Genomic DNA, 10,913 nt, shown 5'->3' with positions numbered 1-10,913 from the left:
GGCGTTGCGTTGATTGAACGACGACAGCTGAGGTGGGCGGTGCTTGGCGGGGTTGAGGCGGGAGGAGGAGGAGGAGGAGGAAGAGGAAGGTGGACCGGCTTGCCAGTTGATTCACAATTCAATTACAAGCGCACCACACAAGCGCGCGTGCACGCACAAATACACTCATAGTGGGAGTGTACGTCCCCAAACGTCATGACACACAAGTTTACACGTTCCCGAAAATGATGTTACAGATGTTTCATAGAGATGTTTTATAGAAAAAGAGAGACAGTGGAAAAAAACAGCAACCGGGGGCTGTTTGAGAAGTTAAGTACCCTTCCCTTACAAGAAAATTAAAATGTTCATTTAGAACTACTGTTTAAGATGAGAGCTACTTCTAACCCTAACCCTTGGTGTAAAGGGCTACCAGTTTGACACTTCTGAAATTAAAAATTTGCTCGAATTACATTTAATTATATGTTGTTATGATATCTTTTATTAGGAGGGATGGCTAACTCGACTAAGTTGACCACAAAAATTGGTTGACAAACATTTTTGCCTCTTTCGGTTTGTTGGCAATTACCTGAGTAATCCGTGGATGAATCAATACGATAATCAATTCTAAAAGATTTGTTAGTGACAGTCGTAGTTATTATTAATTTGTTTATGTGAATACAAACGACATGTTAATGATTTCTCACAATAATGTTAAAGATTAAGATTGAACTACCACTGATCGTCACATCCACCAAAGTCGGGTGAAATTTGTTCTCCGCATCTGACTCATCCCCCGAGTTAGCTGCTCAGGAATCATTCAGTGATTGACCCCAACCCAAATAAATAAATAAATAAATAAACAAATTCCAACCCTTAATGCTGAGTGTCCGATGGCACGCAAAGGGGTCCGATTTTTCATGCTTCAATTCCGTATCCCTTCCCTTAGTTGCATTTTCAAATGATCATTTTGACAACATTCTTAGAAAATTACAACGCACCATCACTGGTGAGCTATTTTTGGAACTGGCCAATGGGGTACTCGTGGGGTACTTGCATGTGGGCACCATGCTGGTGACTCCGATTTCGATTAATTGGGTGATCTGAAGCGCAGTTTTCAATAGTTTACCAACATGAGTGCAATAGTGTGGTACGGTTGATCTATTTTCATACTTTTCAGACAAAATTGGGCCATTTTTCAGTTAAGATTTAAAAAGAAGAAAAGAAAAGTCTAAGTCTCAGGAACGGCGCTTATCAAAGTAATTTCTCATTACAGTATTCTTATAAGGATATACTAAAATAATACACATTTAGTTCAAATCTTATGGTTATGTTTGCCTTAAAGTCAGACATGAGGCAAGCATTCCTGAAATCTGGTTCTTTACCCTACAAAGACAACAGTACTATAATTCCCATCTCCGTGAATTGCATGCAAAAAGTATATGACATCACATACAAAGATGGAAGTAGATTTTTAAAAAGTATAAATGTCAACCAATACAGTTTCTGTTATTATAAGCCAAGTAGGATATAAGCCAGATATATTTAAATTTGTCTTATTGTGCTTTTTAATATATAATTTGCTGAAAATAATTAAATCTATACTGTACTACATTTGGAGTTTAAACGGGCCATGAAAACAGTATTCTTTTCTACCATAAACAGTTTTTTGTATTTCCAGACAATGACTGTGCAAACATGACAGACGGCACCTGCATCATCACTTTTTACACAGCACAATTTTCCATTACTCAGTACATCACTATGAATACAATGTATGATTAACATTGAATGGATGGAAGTTATTGAAGTTTTTTTTTGTATTGAAGTTTGAAATTACGCTGTATCTTTTTATAAAACGTGCTTCAATTAGAGGAGTATGGTATTATATAAATGTTTTAGCTATTCATTTATGCCAAAAAATCGATTCATAAAAGAATCGAGATTCTCAATTATGAATCGAATCAATATTAATATCCAAAAATTGATTTTTTTATTTAAATTAGAAATGAAGAAGAAGGGGAAAAGGCAGTGGTAGCCCACATGCTGTTTTTTGTGGAAAAAGGCACTTACGATACAAAATTAATACATGTTTAAACCAAAATAAAGACACTTTAATGTCTCTATTTGTCATTTTGTCTTGCAAAGCAGACTGGAGTAGATCATGACAATGTTGTGCATATCTGTAAATTGAAGCAGAAATCATTTGTCAATTAAATAATTTCGAATCGAAAATCGCTCGAATCGAGAATCGAAAATCGATTCTGAATCGAATTATAAACCCCAAAAATCGGAATCGAATCGAATCGTGAGACAGTCAAAGATTCCCAGCCCTACTACTCATGACCTTCAGGGTCTTTGAGCTTCGGTTGAGATGTAATTATGTCTGAAGAAGGTGCTAAAAGCAGCCTGTGTCCTCATCAGATGTATTGAAGACTAATAAACGCTGATTGTTTCTTCTTAACCCTGTAGCAATTAATGACAAAAACATATTTTCAGCTGAATAAACAAAAAATAAAATAAAATGAAGGCTACTTATAGTGGATACAGTACATTGATCATGTGAGGAATATGTGGCAAGGATTGCGTGCAGCGGAAAATACCAGCAGAAAGAAGAAACGTGACTGCAACATGGTTTTCCAAACAATTTAGTCATAGTAATATTGAAACTAATCAAAGCTTCACCAATAATCAATCAAAATCAGTTTGCACAAGACAATGATGTAGCCTATGTTCCAACTTTTAATTTTTCTTGCTTTTTGTTGTGGCTGTGGTATTCTTATCTATAATAATCAAGAACAAATACCATGCATGACTTCCTGGAAATGAATCAAGATTTTTATTTTTTTTTCTATCATAGAAGAAGAAAGAAATAGAAACAGTGCTGTCTGAGCTAACCACTAGTATTAAGAAACACCTTCCATGGCAACTGAAAGATTACAGAATAGAACAGTAATTCTCTCCTCTGCTGTGAGCAAAAGCCTGTCTTCAGATACATCGGAGGTATGGCAACAACACAATCCTACTTTCCCCTGAAACAAACGCTTCTGTTCCAATCAACCCTCATCATGAACAACCTTGTTTGCACTTCGTCTTAAGGCATATCAACATCAATAGCACACTGCAAGCAATGCATGCAATGCGTGTGCTTCTAAATGGGATGATGTGGAAGGAGGCAGAGGAGCCGAGGATATTGATCACGTATGGATTTTCAAACCAGCGCTACCTCACCGGTTCCATTAGCGGGCCTGGGTCAGGTTTCACTGCCCTGATAGGAGCCTCGTTTGGGAAGAGTGCTGCTGGGTTCTGTGGTGAGGGGAGCGCTGCCTCACCAGGGAGGCAAAGAGGGGGGGAACGGACTGAGAGATGGAGTGGGCGGGGGGGATTACAGTGCCTTCTACTTCATCTTCTAGTCAGTCAGTCTTTCTGAGTGGACATCTTTGTTTTCTGTTAATGAACTCCTTGTATGTGTTTTTAAAAGGACAGCCCGCCCCCGTTGGTGCCTTGGGGTGGCAATTAGAGTTTTTATGGTGTTGCTAACTAATACCTGGGCTGGTGCTACTCAAAAATGGAGGAGCTATAGTTGTCTCCCTTGTTTATATCTTGCAATAATTGCATAAAAAAATATATATGGGCACAACTGAAGCTTATTGAGAGTCAAAATTCGTGAAGTGTGTCAGTTAATCCAAGCACAATATCGCTTTTTTTTTTTTTTTTGGTTCAATGTCATTGGTAGGTTACTGTATAGACTGGAGATACAGTAAAAGCATTGTTGTCTGCTGATTGGGTGATTTAAAAAAAATAACTGAGAAAGGAACAAACCACAGAATAATTCTGGTTTTGCAAAAACCAACCCCATGTAAGGCCAAGGAATTCAAAATCTGTTTCTCTTCTTTGTGAAGTTCATTGTCGCATGGTGCATTGTGTTGTGCTACTATGAAGTCACATTACTTACATAAGCCATGTTTGGACCAAGCGGGCTGGTTCAGTACTCATTAGATCTGTAAACCTGATCGGGCTTGCCTACACACCCAACAGCGGGTATGTCGGCAAGCCTGTGTGTAAATGCTGTGACATCATAGCATACCAGTGAGACACCACATAACTACGCAGTTAAATCAATTAATGAAACGGTACAGTACGGTGTGTTCAATTTTTGTTTTTGTTCCCTTTGAGTTAAGTTCATAGTAGAAACTCCTAATTTAATCCAAAACACTTCAGTTATTAGTAGGATTAAATCTATTCTTTTTCTTTTTTTTTCTTCTTTTTAAATAACTGTGTATTTATGGCATGACCAAATATGCTAATGTACAGTAGATGAGTATAAACCCATGGTTGAAGATATCTTGCATGATTTTGGGCTCATGTTGTAATTATAGGTGATATTATGGGCTGAGTTAATATTGTTAACGCCGATAAGCGTGCATCGTACTTAAACTATTTCTGACCTTCAAGAGAGAAATTGCACATAGCGCTGCCAACTCCTCAGTAAGAAATGTTAATATTGGCTGTCCTAAAACTCACTAGAAGTTGCTATATGATGACATTTGGCTAATTTTCACAATGGCCAATTTGCATGTAATAGTAATGGGCACTGTATGAAGAAGAAATAACGTCATAAGAGGCGATAAAATGTAGTAAAAAAAAAAAAGTAACAAATAAATAAATTAAACAGCTTAACACATTCACTGCCAGCCCAGAAAAAAACTACATCATTTGACGTCTTTTGCCGTCAATGGCAGTGAATGAGTTAAAGAACACAAGAAAATGTCGCTAGGTTTGGCACTTACGTTTAACAAAAAAAAAAAAAAAAAAGTGAAGAAAAAAAAGCAAGAGTGTGGCAAAAAAAAACAAACAAAAAAAAAACACCCTGAAGAACACCAGAAAAAGTCGCCAGATTTGTCACTCGTCGCTTTTGACAAGAACAAACAAAAAGGTCGCCAGATTTAGCGAGGAAGTCGCCAAGTTGGCAACACCGATCACACGGCTTGGTGGGAACGGCAAAAGCCAAAAATGCTGCAATGCTAACACATGGTTGAGTTTCAAACCGTACCAATGGGAAGCGGAACCACACTGTGCTGCTTGACTGCTTTACAAAATGGCTGATGTGGACAATGATGACTTCTGTCCAGCTTGTTTTTATGGAAAGAATATCATCACATGATCACAAAGCTAGCCATGAAATCTGATCAACTGCAAACATTCAGTGTAATTGTCAGCTGGGGCAACACTGCACTTGACAAAGTCAAAAAAACAACCTTTGTTGGAATATATGGTGTCATTTTCTGCTTTGACTATGATATTGTAAGTTGGCGTAGGCTACGCTATAAATAACCTGACAAGTTCACTGAGAACATTTGAGGACAGAAAGTCTGAGAACGTGTTATGATTTCTTCACCTGCTTAAGGCCGTTGCCATGGTTTTGACAGTTGACTGGCGTTGCAGCCCAGCACATCTCGCTGATGTTGCAGTTTCTCCGGCACATCTCCACGTCTACAATCTTCAAATGGAGCACCTGCTCCTTTTACCAGACTTTACTGAAAGGTTATTCAATTTGCGGCAATGCACACGGCTGCCAACTGAATGTTTTCCCGTCAGTGTCAGACGAATCCCGTCTGCCTGACTCGGGTTGTTTATTTCGAGTACCGACGCCCTGTGCGCTTTTTTGTCTGCATTCATCGTATCAAATAAGACGACGGCTCCGACCAAATAAAAATCAATGCGCGGAACGTGTCTGACAATGCGCGCTCTGTGTGAATAGGCGTTTAGCATGCAATCAATCAGTCACTCATTCTCAGGCAGCCCAACATGGCCGCAGATGGGTGACGGACGCGCACGCACGCAGGGCGCAGACAGTCGCACAGTAAAACAGTAGGATCTTTGTGGCTGCTGTCTAGCGGCAGCTCTATCATGCTGTCTGAAGGTGCCACGGGCTTGATGCCCCCCTCAACTCCACCCCCCTGCTGAGATCTAAGGCTTAGCTGGCTGACTCACAGCATAACTTAAAGTGGGTTTATTTGCGTGTGCGTGTGACTTTCCAATGGTGTTTAATGCGCTCTTGTGCCTCTTTCCCTTGTGTAGCATTCCACAGTCTGCTGTGTGTGTGTGTGTGTGTAGATTAAGTGCACTGGGAAAGTAGAGGAGCCCCCCCGAATACAGGCTTTTCTGAACAATTAGCTTCGCTAAAAAGGACATCTCTTCCTCCATTAGTGGCACCACGTGCCCCCCATCACTCCATTGTGCAGATAATTCAATTATCCCCACCCCCCTCCGAGTCTTTTTGCCTCCCAGACCTCCCTCTCGCCGTCTTGCCCTCCATCCCTCCCTCTCTGCCTCCACCCAGCCCATAATGTTGCCGACATGCTCTCAGATAAAGCTCTGCTGGAGCAGCTGAAGGGAAAATGCATCAATCCGCCGCTCTAATTTGGTTCACATTGAATGAATGAAGGTTGCAGATTGGAGGGAGTAGACACATGCAAGAGGGAGACAGCAGCCCTAGCTTTATTTATCAGTCCTTGCTGAAAACATTATACTACCAAAATCGACTTTTTTTTTTCCCCATCATAATCAGCTTTTAACCACAATTTTTCATAAGTGGCATTTGATTGTGCCATTTTTCTTTTACAAACATATTTGTTCCTGAATACTCATATTAGACCAGCTAAATAGATGGTGATAAGCACTTGACAAAATTCTAAACAATCCTCAATGCACGTATTCATTTACGCTCAAATGTTTTTTTCTCAGTATATTTTGACTTGATCGCCGTTTTCTCATAACAATCCATTATTTAATGTTAATTTTCAATTCTTCTAGTTTCTGTTTGTAAAACAGCCACCGTCGTAAGCAACAATACCTTGAAATAAGGCTAGGTATCAGCCCAATACTGATACCTGGTATTGGAACTCATTTACAAACGTTATTAATAATTTTGTGACACATTTCAAGTCAAATTGCAACTGTTATTGCAATAAAGTCTACAGGGAAATGTGTGTTGTTTTTCAACGTCAGAAAGATCCTGTCTAGTGTTTACCTTGTTTGGTTGTTTATTTCAAGTAGCATTGCGTGTTTTTTCCCCGTAATGATGCAAAGCAAATGAGAATAAATGTCTCAGCCGAAGTAAAAATCCATGCTTAGAACATGTCTGACAATGCACAAACTACATTTTGTGAATAAGTGGTGTTGAGCATCTATTAATCACTCGATAATTCTCAGGCAGCTGAACATAGAGCCACATGTGTAAATGGACACATGTAGAGTGAAGACGATAAAAGAGTAGGATCTTCGTGGTTTCTGTCCAGTTATCAAGTAGTTCATGCAAGTTGTCTGAATGGGACATAATTCCACTTCATATCAGGAATAACAACTAAGTAACGTCATATATTTAATAATGGGAGGTCTTTCCTAATAACATCGTAACAGCCATCGTCAGCAAGTCTGTTGGTACTGCATGTTCTCCACTGGGGTGCAATTAGTCATTTTGCTATAAACTCATTTTCATTTTGCTATGAACTCTTCATAGAAATATAATCCACGGAAGTCAAGAAGAGGGAAGTTTCAAGTGTGGTTATTTGGCTCACGCTTTGAATGAGAGCACTCCCTGAAATACCAAGTTCAACATTTGACCCCTTGTTATTGGCATACAAGTAATTTTTATACAATGTTTTCCCATTATTATCATGACATCACTTTCGCATTGTAGTCATTATCATTGTTTTGTTTTGTTTTTGTTTTTTTTCTGTTGGTGGTATTGCTGCTACGTAAAGAAGCATGTGGGGTCCATTTTGAACTTCAACCAGAATTAACATGAAAAAGTAAAAGGAAGGATTATTGTGGGCCACACCGAAAAGACAAAAGTAGTAAAATTATGAGAGGGAAACGGTCGTAATGTTATGAGAATATAGTTGAAGAAAAATACAGTTTTTTTGTTTTTGTTTTTTTACTTTAGTCATATAAAATGATTTTTTTCTTGTAATAACATAATTTCCTTCTAATAAAATGCTGACATTTTAATGTAAAATTCAAAATTAGATCTTGCAATTTTTCAGCAATGTTTCAAATTAAAATTATTTGCAGTAAATTTTCTTGCAAAATTATTACATATTCTTGTAAATGGAAAATATAGAAATCCAACTTTAGTCTCCAAAAAATATTGGAAAATATATTTTTTTCTCTCTTCACTTTGACTTTATTCCTTTAATATTGTATTTTTTAAACTATCATTATAAGATGTCTTTATTCTTGTAAAATTATTACTTAATTTTGTAGAATTGCTGTCACAATTTTTAAAATTTATTCTCATACAATATTTTTGTTATGATTTTTCACAATATTACAATCATATTCGATTTACATTTTTTCTCATAAATTTCACAATATTACAATTACATTGTCTTGATTTTTTTTCCTCATAAAATCTGACTTTATCCTCAAGCTGCCAATTTACTCAGCCAGCAAAGGGTTCAGCTAAGATATACCAATCATAAAATGTTTAGCAATGCTGAAAACAATTCTACTGCAATAAATAGAAATTCTAAAACATGTTCTGCACATGTTGAACATGCATGGACTGTATAGTACATACACTTATTTCACACAAAGTAAACTCAGTGGAGTCTGCTTGTGTCCTTCAAGCTCATGAATCTATACGAATAATAATTAGACAATGAGAAACATTGTACAGTATGTTCGGTATGTTACCAAGCTGTAAAGTACCTCCTCAGCGACAAACCATTGCTCCACTTGAGGTCCTTTAATGTGTAAAGTACAGCAAACCCGCAACATGTTACGTGTGTTTTCTGACTGAACACCTGTGACCCCTGACCAGTGATAATGGGAGCGCAGCATCTATGCAGCACATTCCTTCGCCGTTGTCTGTCGCTTTTCCGTGTTTGCGTTCTTGTTTTGTTTTATTGTTGGAGAGGGGAAGTGTGCGACGGCCTGATTAGCATCACTGTTTCCTCCTTTCCCATAACCCCCCCAAGACCCCCGCGGGCCCCTTGTTTACTTGGAGAAATAAAAAATGGGCCTGCACCCGTGTGGACGTGCCCCTCAAAGCACCCAAGCCCCCCCTCGACTCCTCTTCTCCCAGCATGAACGTCGATCCCGCTCCTGTGACTTTCCTTCCTCTTATCTGTCTTCTCTGCACAACCTCCATCCCGCCCACTCACTTCTTACTTTCCACCATGTGACCCTCCTCCCCTCAGCCCCTCTTTCCCAAACCACCAACTCCCACACCCCTGCCCGCCCTTCCATGTGTCCAGCTGTCAAATCACATCAAATAAAACACAGGCCAATGGTCCCTGAGTGCCAGATCACAGCTGTGTGGACTAAATAGAAGGACATGTTTCAATGTACACTGAACTCAGAGGTGCTAAAGAGTTAATGTGAGTGTGTGCGTGCTTTACTGAATGGGAGGATGCTGTAATACAATACTCGACAGAGTGCATGGTGGGAATTTGATGAATGAATCTGCGAGTATAGTGCATCCAATGCAGGATGGTCGTGAGAGTGAATCAGGGTCAGAGCTGTACGTATTGGAATAGAGAGCCCCTCAAACACACACATGCACAGTGAGAGTTTTTACAAGGAAGGTTTACAGCAGCGCGAGTGTCAGATAGTGTGAGTGTATTATGGTGCTGGGTCAGTGTAAACATGACCATGGCATGGCTGTAGGCTGTCAAGAAGCACAGTGTGTGACATCGGGCTCTGAGCCAAACATGCGATGGTCCCCTTGCATCCAACATCTGCTCTGGACTCTTTCTCATACAATCAACATGTCACTTTCACAGCTCCCTATTTAGCCCTCACGGGGGGAAAAAGAAGAGAGAAAAAATCACCCATATGAGGAATTTTTGCTTCTTTCATTTTCTTATTTCCATTCATTTGTTCCCTTTGTGAAAAGGGAAGTCAACACAAACATTTTCTTTGCAATATGTTCTGTGCAGGCACACTAGTCCAAACATGGTATTCAGATTAATATTGTTTGTGGAATATGAATTATAAGCAGCAAAATCCACATGGTTTTATCCATCTCACCATCTCGCCATTTTGGCACTTGTTGTCGACTGGAAATGACATCACAGTTTCTCAGGGCTCAAGTATCGACCACTCACGACTCAGCTTGGAAAATCAGAAAACGGGTGAGCCATGATTGGTCGCAACCTGAGCCCTCAGCAACTGTATGCAGATACAGTAAAATAAGGTACAGTGTGAAGAAAAATCTCTCCAACTATAATTCAATCACCAACACCAGCGAGATGCAGCTTGCAGGCTGTAAATTTATACACAGGGGAGAAATATACCACATAAATTACAATCCTCAAGTCAAATCTAAACACTAATGAAAACCACTGATCCAAGTACAACAAAAGCATTTATTTCATCCTCACCTCCAGTGTGTGCGATCATCACTGACTTACCCCTGACAGCGTTCTGTGACATGAGTTCTGGTCCGGTGTTGGACGAGAGGAAAATAGTTCAGCAAGCTGGCTGGGGTGTCGGAAATAAAGTGTTTTTCTTCTAAAAACAATTTGTGTTCAAAAGAGTGATACATTTTGCATCACAATACTCCTTTCTGAAAAAAGTCAGACGCCATTACCGTTGGGCACTATTTTTCTGTCCGTTCGTATCACTGCGCCCCGCATACAGCTGATAGACGCGCACTAATCTACAAGTTGTTTGTCTTTTCAAAGGCGGAAGGCTCGCAGATCAGCTGTCTGCATCGCGTCGATTAGCTGTCTACAGGTCGACGCGCAGTGATAGAGTTTAGTGTACAAATATATCACTCTTTTGAACACAAATTGTTTTTTAGAAGAAAAACGCTTTATTTCGGTGACCCCAGCACACTTGCTGGACTATTTTCCTCACGTCCAACACCGAACCAGAACTCATGTCACAGAACGCTGTCAGCGGTAAGTCAGTGCTGATCGCACACA

The sequence above is a fragment of the Festucalex cinctus genome, chromosome 13 (assembly GCF_051991245.1).
Source record: "Festucalex cinctus isolate MCC-2025b chromosome 13, RoL_Fcin_1.0, whole genome shotgun sequence".
Classification (NCBI taxonomy): Eukaryota; Metazoa; Chordata; class Actinopteri; order Syngnathiformes; family Syngnathidae; genus Festucalex; species Festucalex cinctus.
Note: the sequence above shows the minus strand (reverse complement) of the source record.